General features: G+C 44.8%; 1 protein-coding gene across 1 annotated transcript in view; it reads right to left on the reverse strand.

Annotated features, from left to right (window-relative positions):
- The window catches only part of STARD3 (StAR related lipid transfer domain containing 3), a 123,383-nt gene extending 122,140 nt beyond the window's left edge, over nt 1-1,243 (reverse strand). Inside the window, exon 1 of the mRNA XM_069237448.1 lies at nt 1,124-1,243. The gene's annotated coding sequence lies outside the window, so the exon portion shown is untranslated. The remainder of the gene's footprint in view (nt 1-1,123) is intronic.
- Between the last annotated feature and the right edge of the window lie 11,125 nt (nt 1,244-12,368).

A 12,368-nucleotide genomic window follows, 5' to 3' on the forward strand; every position in this document is an offset into this window, starting at 1 on the left:
ATGGTGAGCATCATCAAGTGCCTGTTTCAAGTTTTAGTCTCATAGTAAGTTACTCCGTTGCCATAACAATATTAAATAGATCTTCATTTCCCAAATTAACATTCAAGTCACACCGTTTAAATCCTTAAAAGCATGTGTATCCACAGAGGTCCATATTCATACTCTCAGGTCAAAGGGCTAATCAGCGCTGTAAATGTTCCTTAGGTTTGGTGGGTCACCTTGGGTAGTTCAAAAACTCTCATTGCCAAACTAAAGGTTTTCCATACCAATGACAAACATTGAGGTTTTTTTTTTACTACAGACCGCAAATGAGGCAATGTCTCAAGCCAGTCAGGGGTTTTACTGGTTCTTCTGAAAACTATCCCTTGGCAAACCCACATCATTTGGAACCCGTCAACACTCAACTATTACACGTTCTCTTGGTGATGGAGAAGAAACAAAAAAGGTAGCATATTCCAAGCCAAAAACTTTAAAAAACGACATATTTACAACTAAACTGTAAAGAGTTGTCGGATTTATGGGTACATTTCCTACATTGTAAAATGTTGAAGCCTAAATCGCGAAATCTCCCAACCCCAAATTCTATGGCGATGTTGTATTTCAAAAAGCAGGCGTTAGAAAGGTTTAAGACATTAGACCCCTATAGCATGGACGAGATTTTCCTACAAAAAGAGGATGTTGGGAAAAAATATATATGTAAAATAGGGGGAAAAAAAGAAGTCTAAAGTGTTTTTAGCAGAACTCCGAGTTCCTTACTGCTAAATATTCAGAAAAATAATTCACTTTTATTTCAGTAAATTCAACTTGGGAAAACAAATTATTGTACTAGAACGTACTATGTAGATATCTCTTACCACTGGTCTCAATTCGCTCGTTATCTATAACCTCCCTTTGACTACAAACTATACACAGCTTAGCTCCAGCTGCTACCTACTCACTGTCATGTCCTTGCCTCATTAACCAATGTAGTCTACACAATAAGTCCTGCACCATCTCCACCTGACCCAACTTCCCTAACCTGTATCGCTGACATCAACATACCTCCCATCTCACACCGCGCCTTACTTCTGGCTACATTTACTACCACGCTTGAGTGTACAGGGAGCATAAATCTAATACTTACAGGGTCCGTCCGTATATTCTGCCGCATCTCCGGCGTCCTTAGCTATCTTCAAACGGACGTCATTTTTCAATAAGTTTAAACACTTCCGGGTCGCATAACAACCAATACTACTACTGAACATGTTCTGGGAGTCAACTAGATGTGGAAAGTACTGCTAAACTTGTTAGGTGGCATCGGATTGGAGCACTGGGAAGCAAGCATCACAGCCAATCCTAGGACACTATGAAGAATTTCAAAGTGTTGATTGGCTGTGGTGTCCGCACGTGTTTTAGTCCGATCCCTCCCCTTAACTGTCAGCGGGTGCCGCCCCCTGGGAGAAAATAGAGAGGCATTGAGGCAAGCGATAACAACACTGGCGAGGTGGGTGCAGCCTGTCCACAGCTGGGCTGCTACCGCCCGCCGCACTGGACAGGAAAGAAGAGGGATGGTGGAAGGGAAGGAAACAACGGGAAAAGGAAGTAGAGCCCCAGATGACCAGTGTGAGCGCTCATGGGCGTGACTGATGAAAAGATGATACCGAACGACTCGTGGTGCCTATTTAGGAACTGGGGACCGAAGTTCCGTCGTCGGCTCAAAATCCTGTGATTCTAGGCAAATCACACTGTGCCTTTAAACATACTGCATTTTTACCTTGTGTAATGCAACATGATGCACATGTAAATCGCTCGTATGCTCTTTGTGCCATTTAAAACCGGACAAAAAGCTGTTGGCGAATGATATTGGGACCAGAGGGAGGACGGGGCCTGCAGATGAAAGTGACAGCTAAAGTGGTGCTGCCAAGATAAGGTGTGGTACGGCTGGGACCCTAACTAGCATTTATTGACTATGGATAGTCCATAATATTATATCATGACCCTGTGGCGACTCTGACAGCATATCAAACGTTTATTGCGTGATTGACAGACAGGTCCCTTTTCCATGTCACTATTCTGCATGGGCTCTGCATGCCATTGATGTTGTGCTCCACTTAACACTAGGGGGTTGTACAATAGCCACAAGCTTTTCTGTTTGAACTTTCAGTGAGTAGATATAACACATTTTTTGTTGATTTCACAACGTAATAAATGGATTGTTCAATCATGTATTGTAGACAACATTTTTAGTGTTGTTGACGTCAGACAGCTATAACCTAGTCTGTTCAGTAAAGCACATTTCTGCTTTCAAGATATTTTGGTTATTTTTTTTGTTTATGTGATGTAGAATAACTTCCATAAAGGCACAGGCTAATCCAGTGGTCAGACCTACCAGATTTTACCGATTCTATGATTTGTAAATTTCAAGAAATATTTATTGGTAATGTTCTGTGGTGCCCACAATATTTAACGAGCTCACCACAATAAACAACGAAATAATCTGTGTGTCAGAGAGCTCCTCTTATCTCATTTCAGAGCAGAAATTGTCACTGTGCTGTCAGGAAAGGCGAAAGATACGCCCCACATATCCATCTCCATACTTTGAATTGCTTTTGTGGCATGGGATGAGAGCAGAGTGTCAGTCGTGCATGTTTAAAAACATCTGAGCAGCACCTATGACTCGGGAAAAACTGTGATTGAAGACAACACATATTCATTAGGGTGCCTTATTTAAAAGAAAGTAGTTTAAAACTAGTCTGTATGCCATGCAAATATGGAAATGTCATGGGAAATGGTTATAATTGGCTAAAAAAAACGACAGCGCTATTTGCTGTAAGCCACCAACACAAGGCCTTACAGCAGGCCCTGGGTGCCCAGTCTAGCTTATAATTTACTGCATCTTTGGCATGCTAACATTAGCTTTCAGTGGAAGAAATTAATCTTCTAAGGATTAGGTTTTCTTTTTCTCAGCCTCCACATGAAGGAAGTGTTTGACTGAGTCCAACTGAGAGAGGCCTACCTATATCCCTGCAGTCTTGCAGAATATTGCTAGCCGTCTGAGGCACCAGTAACTGCAGCGGCTAGAGATGGACAAGACGCTAAAAGCTAGGGGTGTGCTAAATTTGCTTTCATATAACTAATTGAAGCTAAATTATGTGTAATGTAATGCAAATTCATCATTTTAGTGCTATAATTTAGCCTGAAATGAACCCTTGTGTCAATTTATGTGAAAAATGTTTTTGCTTTTAAAAAAAAGTGCAGCCTCGTGTTCCCATGCGTTTGCAGTAATGTTTTAACACAACTGACACATTTGAAGTAAACCTTTACTGCGAATGGTGCATAATCTCACAACTAGCATGATGTCATGCAAAATTCCTGAAATTATGATAAGTGTAACACAAAATTCTAAAAATTATCTGAATTATGCTGGTGTAAATTACATTTTTCCATGGTCTACTCGCGATCCTCTTGGACTCAGCCAAAATAAGTCAAGCTTTAATGTGGATTCCACCTGCATCTCATGCAAGAAGAATTAAAAACAAAGCAGTGACCTTTTTGATGTAAAATTGGAGAGAGATAGATACCCATCTAGTGGCTGAGTCGCACAATGTAAAACCAGAAAATCTGGGTTAAATCCTGGATTCCCTGGTTGATAAAACTGCCTGGGCAAATATTGTATTTCAGAGTCTCATTTTTCTTCATTATCACGTAGGAAAACACCTTCAAATATGGGGGTTCAGGATATGGGCTGTACAAAAACCTCTTGTTTGATTTAATAGACTGTAGTGCTGCTTCATCTACAATAAACTACACCATAAGTAGGGTACAAATGACAACTCTTTTGTATCTTCACTAATGGCATTGGTGTCAGGACAAGGGCATGAATGTTTCCAAGTTCACGTTTGAAAATTATTAGATTTAAAATCACCTCTCGATATATTCATATAATGTGATGCGTAAGGTGAAACATTTTCACATGTTAAAGAAACAAAGATTTTTAAAGGGACTTTATATTTTTACTTGGTGTCTGTCGCATGATGCTCTTTCAGTCAAGCCAGACCATTGGCTCGGCTCTCCCTGTTAATTTGTTGGTTCACCCACCTCTAATGGTGGCCCACAACCTTTTGAACAGGTGCACCATCTAGACTGGGACCATACTGACTTCTGGTGGGGATGCATTCAAAACCTTTTCAAAGAAATTGTCACCTGTCTAGAGTGCAGTAATTTAGACTGTGGCAGGGATGCCCCAAATAACAAGGACCTACTAGGTTGTGGCTGCTTCGTGATATGTTAAAACCAAAGAATCAACTCAAACAGCATGTCAATGAGTAACAGGATCAAGTGTTTCACGCTGCTGTTGTTTAATATAACCTAAGGTAGGATGATGTCAGAACTTGCATACTCACTCACTCACCACCCACCTATATGTTTCCTTCAAAGAGTTAAACACTAGCTCCACAGAGCTCTATGATGTCACTCACACCTTAATTGCACATGTTCTGTGAGCAATAAAAGTTTCTGTTCGCCTGCCCGGCTAAATCTTCTGTGGGAATTCAGAGATAGCACTTGCTGCCTTCTGTGTGTGTGTGTGAGAGAGAAAGGAGCTTGCTTTTCTACTTCTGTGCTGTATCTGTTCTTTGAGGAAGCAATGCTTGCACTGCTGCTGCCCAATTTGTATGTGTCTTGAACAAAGACTGCACTCTACTCGCCCTCTGAAGGAGGGAGGCAACCTGTGTTTCATGGAGCCCTGGGGTCCACATCGCCTAATTAGGGGGCCCACAACTGTTTCAAAAATTAAATCACATTAAGAGTAATAAATTATATGTTTAAATAAAGAAGTAAAATTGAACATTTTAAAGCATTTTCTAAATTTCAAGTTGGAGGCTAAAAAATAAGTTGGTATCCTTAGCTTGATTTGTTGGAGCAGCACAAGTACAGCAGATGGGATATAATATAGATGATGGGCAGCCTCAATTGAAGTGCCAACAAAAAGACAGCATGCATTTGTACAAAAAAATACAAAGTAATATGCCAGAGTTTAGTTTATTTCTTAATCTTTAAAATTAAAAATTAAATTTAGAAAGGATCCAACCTTCCCATTACAATTTAGAGTTTTCTACATTTGATTGTGAAAAAATAAAATATTTACATATTTGTTTAATGTATACTTGTTTCTGTATTTTTGTGTATTGTTTTGAGGTTCAAATCGAAGAAGTTGCTAGGCTCGGGGCCGATAGACTCCAGTAATGACTAACAAGGGATTCTTGGATTGCAGTAATGATTCAATGGGGGTCCACAATCATCACAAGGTTAAGAATCACTGTCTTACACTATTTCTGCCTAAGCTATAGCTGCTCTACGAAGTAGGGGTGTTTCTACTGCTGTTCCCCATGTTATATTGGATGCACTTACATAACATAACCAAGTATAAGGTGAGATACCAAGACCCATAGTCCCTATGACGGCACTTTACGCTGTGGGGACAGTATACGAATGCCAAAACATGACAGAAAAGATATGTAGGATCTATTGCTGAACACTGGTTTTTAATCTTGTTTCATGGAGAAACAAATATACAACATTAGTTTACTCATGCAACTGTTTAACTACAGGTTTGACAGTTTAGCAGCAAAGGGAGTGCATAAGTGTTAGCGTAAGGGACATAACCTTACCTAAACCAACTAGGAGACTGGACAGCCACTGAACAGATGCTTTTGGATGTTTCCAAGTGTTACCTCTGAAGCCCACTGATGAAAAATATTGCACTAGGTAGGTAAGGGTTTATTACCCTATGCGAGTACATGAATGTTCTGTAATTCCATAAAACGTTTGGCTGTTTCTTTCCGGAGTGTTATACTTGTATGTTTGTTTACTGAGAGCCTCCAACTGTTCTTTAACTCTTCTTACCCTTCCTTAAGTGTGTTACCTGTGTTGTACCTGTTTTGTATGTGCAAGAGAATCGTTTTATGGTCCCCCAGTGTTTGTTTGCACAGCTGCTATCTATGCTGAACTCTACTACTTTTTAACTGAAATCACTGGACAGAACTTGAAACAGAATGATTGTCAAGAAAATGATGTAAAAAATGTAATAGTTTGTGGCACAATTTCCATTTTTGAGCTAAATTTCCTAATCCATACCACAATATCCTAGGGGTCTGGACTGCTTTTGGTATCTGCGGGACCTTCAAGGAATGGCTCAAGGGCTAACAAACGGAATGGGGGAGTAATCCTAGTGACTGTGTTCTGATATTTTTTATTTTTGTAAAAAAAACGTTATTAGGTTTTTATGCAACATGTACTATGCAATCTGCACATTTAATTGAGATATTGCCGGATGTCTTGAATTATTTAGCGAGCAGGACAATGGCTGTACTTAAACAAGATATACAGCACCTTTAGTATTTTATTTATACCCCCCCCCTCGCAGCCAACAGCGCAATGAGTGTGGTGAGAGTTCCTTCTCTCCGGAGCCTTCTAATTGTGTATTATCACAGTGCATGATCAGTGGGTGTTTTCCATGCTGGTGAGTGGAATTCTCGAGGGAGTGTGATCTAATCTTAATAGGGTCAGGAGGCAGCTTGCACCAGGGCATCTTCTTGGGAGGAAGTCAATGGGAAGTTGTCGAGGTCTCAAAGGGTATCTACCAGGGTCTCCCGTGCTTGCGCTGTCTCCCTGGTCCCAATGCGGCGGCTGCCGCCCTCAGCAGGAGCCTTCCCTCGCAGCTCGGTCACTTTTCTAGTTCTCTTAACCATGTAAGTGTCCTAGGGCCTCTGGAAGACTTCCAACACTCTTTTAACTGAAATAAAAATAAGATCCTGGAATTTGCTGGTGGCTTTACTCTTAGAAGTATCAGGAAACCAACCTAGAGGACAGTGGCCCGAGGTGCAGGGAATCTTTCTGTCTAAAATTATTGTAAGTGCCCTAGTAATCTCTGTCCAATACAACTGTGGGCATGACCATAGCATATGGAGCAGATCTGCTTGGATCTTCCCACATCACGGACAGGCCGCATTGGCCACCTAGAAATATTTGTGGAGGTGAGCTGGTGTGAGATAGGCCCGGGGTAGGATGTAGAAATGTATACGTTTATAAAAAGAGTTCCTCCACTCTGTTGGGGGTTCTACTCCTTATCATGTCCCAGTCTTTCTTGCTTATCGGGTTGCCCAAATTTTCCCCCAGCTGTCTCTCTAGAGAACGGTGTGTGTCTGCTCCTATGGGTCTGTAAAGGCATGTAACCATTTTAAAGGCCCCGGATGAAAGAGCTATATATCGGCAGCTCACATGTGTTGGAGGTTCAACATTGCCAATTTGCCAATGTTTTCTTAATGCTGCTGTAATCACCCTGTGCAACAAGAAATGCCCCTGGGGAAGTTCGAATTCCACTCGGAACTCCTTAAAGGATAGAAGTTCCCTGATTCGATAGAGGTAACCGACAGTGGTCGCCCCTGCAGCCACCCAGTCCTCGGGGCTCTCCAGTCTCCGCCTTGCGGGAGTTCCGTCAACACTGCGAGAGGCAGGTCAGGCGAGTAATGGGCTCTGGTATGCACCTTCCACAGGAAGTGTTGCCAACATTGTGTGACCACTCTGAGTTCCGCTTGCCCTGTTATCGAGGGCTGTTTCACTTGGAGCAAGACTTGCACAAGGTCCTCGTGCAATGGCACAAAAGGTCCCACTTCTCTTTCAGGTATTCGCCTGCATGCCATCATCTTCAGCAGGGCTACTCTACCCATCACTGACAATGGCAGCGTTTTCCAAAAGTCCATGCATGATAACAAGGAGCGGATTGCTGTTCCCACTTCCCTTCCAGGATGTCTAGTCTTTCATGGTAGATTTGTGCTCCACAGTAGGGCAGGAATCTGGGCTCCCATTGTAGCTGCAGCTCTTCAGGAGAATGGCCATCCGCGAACAGGGGGAATAGGCTGGACTTCTGCCAGTTTACTGGAAGCCCCGACAGGGAGCCAAAATGCTCCAGCATCACCCTAGCCCTGTCTAAATCCGCCTGCATGTTCTGGAGGAAGACCAAAAGGTTATCTGCATACAGGGAGATTCTATGCCATTGCTCGCCAACCTTGAGACCCAGGAAGTATGTCCCCGTGCACGCCCCGGCAGCCAGGGGCTCCATGGCCAGGGCAAAGAGCAGAGGGGACAAAGAACAACCTTGTCGGGTGCCCCCTGCCCCCCTGTAGGTGTTTGATATTGTACAAGCTGTCTGAACGCACGCCATAGGGTCAGTATAGAGCAGTATCGTCTATTTCAGAAAGTTCTGCCTAAGCTGCATATACTTCATATAGGTACCCCCAGTCCAGGCCATCAAATGCCTTCTCTATGTCCACAGCGAACAGTGCCCCTGTGGTTGGGTTATACTCACCAATCTCCATGAGGGACAATATGGATGCCGGATATTAAGGGCTGTGCTGCGGCCGGGGATAAAGCCGGCTTGATCAGTGTAAAAAAGCTTCTTCATATATGGAAGGAGCCTACTCGCCAGTATCCTGCTCAGGATTTTATAATCCACGTTCAGCATTGAGAGTGGTCTGTATGCTGTACGGAAATGGGCTGATTTCCCTGGTTTTAGCAAAGGAATAACTATTGCTTCTTTTGTTGTGGATGGAAGGGCCTCTGAAGTCCTGGCAGTGTTTTATAGGGTCTCCAGTTTAGGGGCTAGTTCGTCTGAATAGGTGACATAGAATTCAGCTGGAAAGCCATCTGTTCCTGGGGTCTTGCCTCGTGCTAGTGTTTTAATTGCTACTTTAATCTCTTGTGCAGTGATGTCCTCGCCAAGCATTTCGGCTTCTTCCAGGGATAGGTTTGGTAGTGGTAGGTGGGATAGAAATGCTTTGACCTGTGTCGTCTCATGCTGTATTGTGCTTTCATATAGCCTTGAATAGTATTGATAAAAACAGTTGTTAATCCCTTACTGACTATAAATTCAATTCCCTCCTCATGCCCCCCCCCCTCTAAAAAGGGGGTCCTGCGCTTCACAGGGTTGGAAACCAGGCAAGCAATGGGCCTGCTCAGTCCCGCTCGGCATGTGTGCGCTCCATTTAGCCCCAGTAGTTGAAGCAGCGCAGTATGTCAACTCAGACCGCCACCTCCTTCCTCTGTTCCAGAAGACTCTGGTGTAAGTCAGGACGGCGCTTCTCTAGATCTCAGAGGGCTGTCTCTGCTGTCAATATTTTGCTCAGTAAGGTCCCCCTAAGTCCAGTGTTCCTGTATCGCTGTCTTAAAAGTGTGTGTTTGTTGCTGTGTGTCCACCAGCCCCAGTCTGAGAATGCCCTGGCCACTTTAAGTGTTGGTGAGTCAGTCAGTAGGCTATGGGATCTGTCCAGGTGCGGTTCTGCTACACAGGTGAAGTCCCCCCCCCCTATAAGTGTCGAGTGTGTGATGTATGGAGCCATGGTGCCTGATAGGCTTGCTAGGAAAGACCTTTAATCAGAGTTAGGTGCGTATATATTAAGTATGGTAATATCTCACCCCTCCAACCTGCCCGTTATGAGGACATACCGGCCTCCTGGGTCTATCAACTGTTTGGTCAATTGGAAAGGTATTCCTGCACTTACCCAGATTAGGACCTCCCTAGCAAAGGCCAAATAGGTGGTCTAGTAGAGCTCTCCTCTCCATCTCTTCTAGAGGGCCTGCCCATCTTTTTCTGTTAGGTGGGTTTCCAGAAGGAGTGTCACTTGTATTTTCTGTCTGTCTAAGTATGTTAACACTTTATATCTTTCAGACATGGTATGCATTCCCCTGATGTTCCACGAGAGGAATCTGTATAGTGTAGGTGTCATCATTAGTGTTGTCACATAGTCTGTATCCCCCCCATCCTCACCCCAGCATCCAATCAGGCATCCAGTAAGAACTGTGGGTATGACACATGAGTGGCTGTGACTTCCTAATTCCCAATAATAACTGAACCTAACTTTAACCCAACTCCCAGTCCCCAGGACAAATAGGGGTTGGCCCCTCATCCAAACATGAAGAAAAACAAACGTCATGGATAAGATTCCTACAGAATATACAACAAATAGGGCTAGTACAGGTGGTGAGAAATCCCCTGCCCTCAGGCCTCCCATCCAGCACTCTCAGAGACTATAGTGCTGCAGGTGCTGCGGGGGCAACTACCAACTCTCTTCTGAGTCATCCCCAAACCTGCAGTATACATTAAGCCAGTTCCGTGTGCTTCTGCGGGGCCTTGCACCCTAGTCCCCTGGCATTCAAATAATGTCATCCGACGTGTCAGGTGTGATGTGTGGCAACTTCAGAGTCCTCTGTGGGCCCATGGGCCAGCGGAGATAAGGGGTCTGTGCCGGAGCCGCTGAGAGAGGCCACCGCCTACATCACCCGTCATCTTTCCAGCTGTACTTCTTCTTGTGTTGGGGCGACCTAATTGTGGATACTTTTACTGCAACCTCTCTTGGGTCTGAGGTGCCTTTGTGGTGGGGTTCGCTGCTATGCTGTATTATTGTAAAATAACTCCCTCATAAAGCTCTTAGTAATTTTCTTGTCTGTGTGCTCCACCGTTCTCTCTTTATTTGAGACCTCTCCTGTAGTTCTGCTCAACGTGGCGATAGTGGTGTATGGTTAACATGAGAAGCCACCCACCAAGACTTTCCATGTGGGTATGGTGCCCCATAGGAGGCTATGGGGGTCATTCTGACCCTGGCGGTCCAAGACCGCCAGGGCCACGGATGACTGATGCACCGCCAACAGGCTGGCGGTGCTTCATTGCCCACAGCCGCGGTCGGAAAACCGGGTCCGGCGGTTTCCCGCCGGATTAGCCCCGGCTGGGCGAATCCTCCATGGCGGCGCTGCAAGCAGCGCCGCCATGGGGATTCCGACCCCCTTCCCGCCAGCCTGTTTCTGGCGGTTTTCACCGCCAGAAACAGGATGGCGGGAACGGGTTTCCTGGGGCCCCTGGGGGCCCCTGCACTGCCCATGCCACTGGCATGGGCAGTGCAGGGGCCCCCTAACAGGGCCCCAGGCTGCTTTTCACTGTCTGCTTAGCAGACAGTGAAAAGCGCGACGGGTGCAACTGCACCCGTCGCACACCTGCAACACCGCTGGCTCCATTCGGAGCCGGCTTCAGTGTTGCAGGCCTCTTTCCCGCTGGGCCGGCGGGCGCTCCCTTGGCGAGCGCCCGCTGGCCCAGCGGGAAAGTCAGAATGGCCCCATCGGTCTTATGACCGCGGAGCGGCCAAATGGCGGTTCCCGCAAGGCGGGCGGCGACTGCCGCCCGCCGGGGTCGGAATGACCCCCTATGTCTCTTAATTTGTTGCTGGCCACTGTAATGCCATCAGTATTTAAACACCGGCTCCATCTTGACCACTGACTCCATTTTGTGCTTAGCTTAGCTTCAAACGCCGTCACATTGGTGGCACAAGTATTTTTCAGCGCACAGCTTGTTAACGTGTTTTTGCTTTTTCTCACCAAGGATGGGAACATAACATGGAGAAGTAAAAGAGATAAGGATGTACCAGGCTGGGAATGTTTATGGTAGAGCAGGGTACAGCTCAGTTTGAAAGTACACCTTGGGATCTGGCCAGTCTCTAGCGTGTTCTTTCAACACTGACCTGGTATGGCCAGCGTTTGAACAACCACTTATTCGACGGGAGGGGTGTTTCTAGAACCTTCCTCTTATGTGTGTTTAAAGTATATAAGGTGGGGAAGCTTGACAGCTGGGAGAAGAAGGAACTCATCTGGTAGTAGGCGCATTGCCCAGAAAATAATCCCATTGAGGGTGGTCTCCCTCTTGTTTTGGTTGTTCAGGGTTCCACAACCTGAAGTTGGCAGACAAAGGATGATGTCGGAGTCAAGCCCCATGGTGATGCATTTTTAATTCTTGTTTTTAGCTGTGCAGTATGCATGCATGAATACGTAGTCACTATATATATATATATATATATATATATATATATATATATTGTTGAATTATTGCATTTAGTTTGATCATTATTATCCTGCTGCTTTGATTATTTTGAGAACTGCACGTGTGTTGCTGCATTTGAATTAAAAGCTCACGTTATTCTTTTCCTTTATGAAACTTGGGAAGTGCCTTAATAAATTCATTACTCAGACTAAGAATGCTACATTCTTTGCATTCCTTTCATTTTGTTTCCTCTCAGTCTGAAGCAGAGCAGAACAGCCACCCTCCCCTTCTCCTGGCCTGGCTACTCAGTTCAAGTAATGGCACCCGTGGGATCCACATTCTTTTTTAGGTCGCTTCAGTTCCACCAAGGCTCACCTTATTCAGCGTGATCTGGTGTCTTCAGCTTCTAGTCGCTGTGCCCTGACAGTGGCTGAACTTCTTGCCCATAACTTAAAAACAAGGTATAGCTGCTGTATTCCTAGTGTTATTTCTCCCTGAGTGTGTAACCCTTTCAGAGCTGACCCATTTG

This window comes from Pleurodeles waltl, chromosome 6, assembly GCF_031143425.1.
Source record: "Pleurodeles waltl isolate 20211129_DDA chromosome 6, aPleWal1.hap1.20221129, whole genome shotgun sequence".
NCBI lineage: Eukaryota > Metazoa > Chordata > Amphibia > Caudata > Salamandridae > Pleurodeles > Pleurodeles waltl.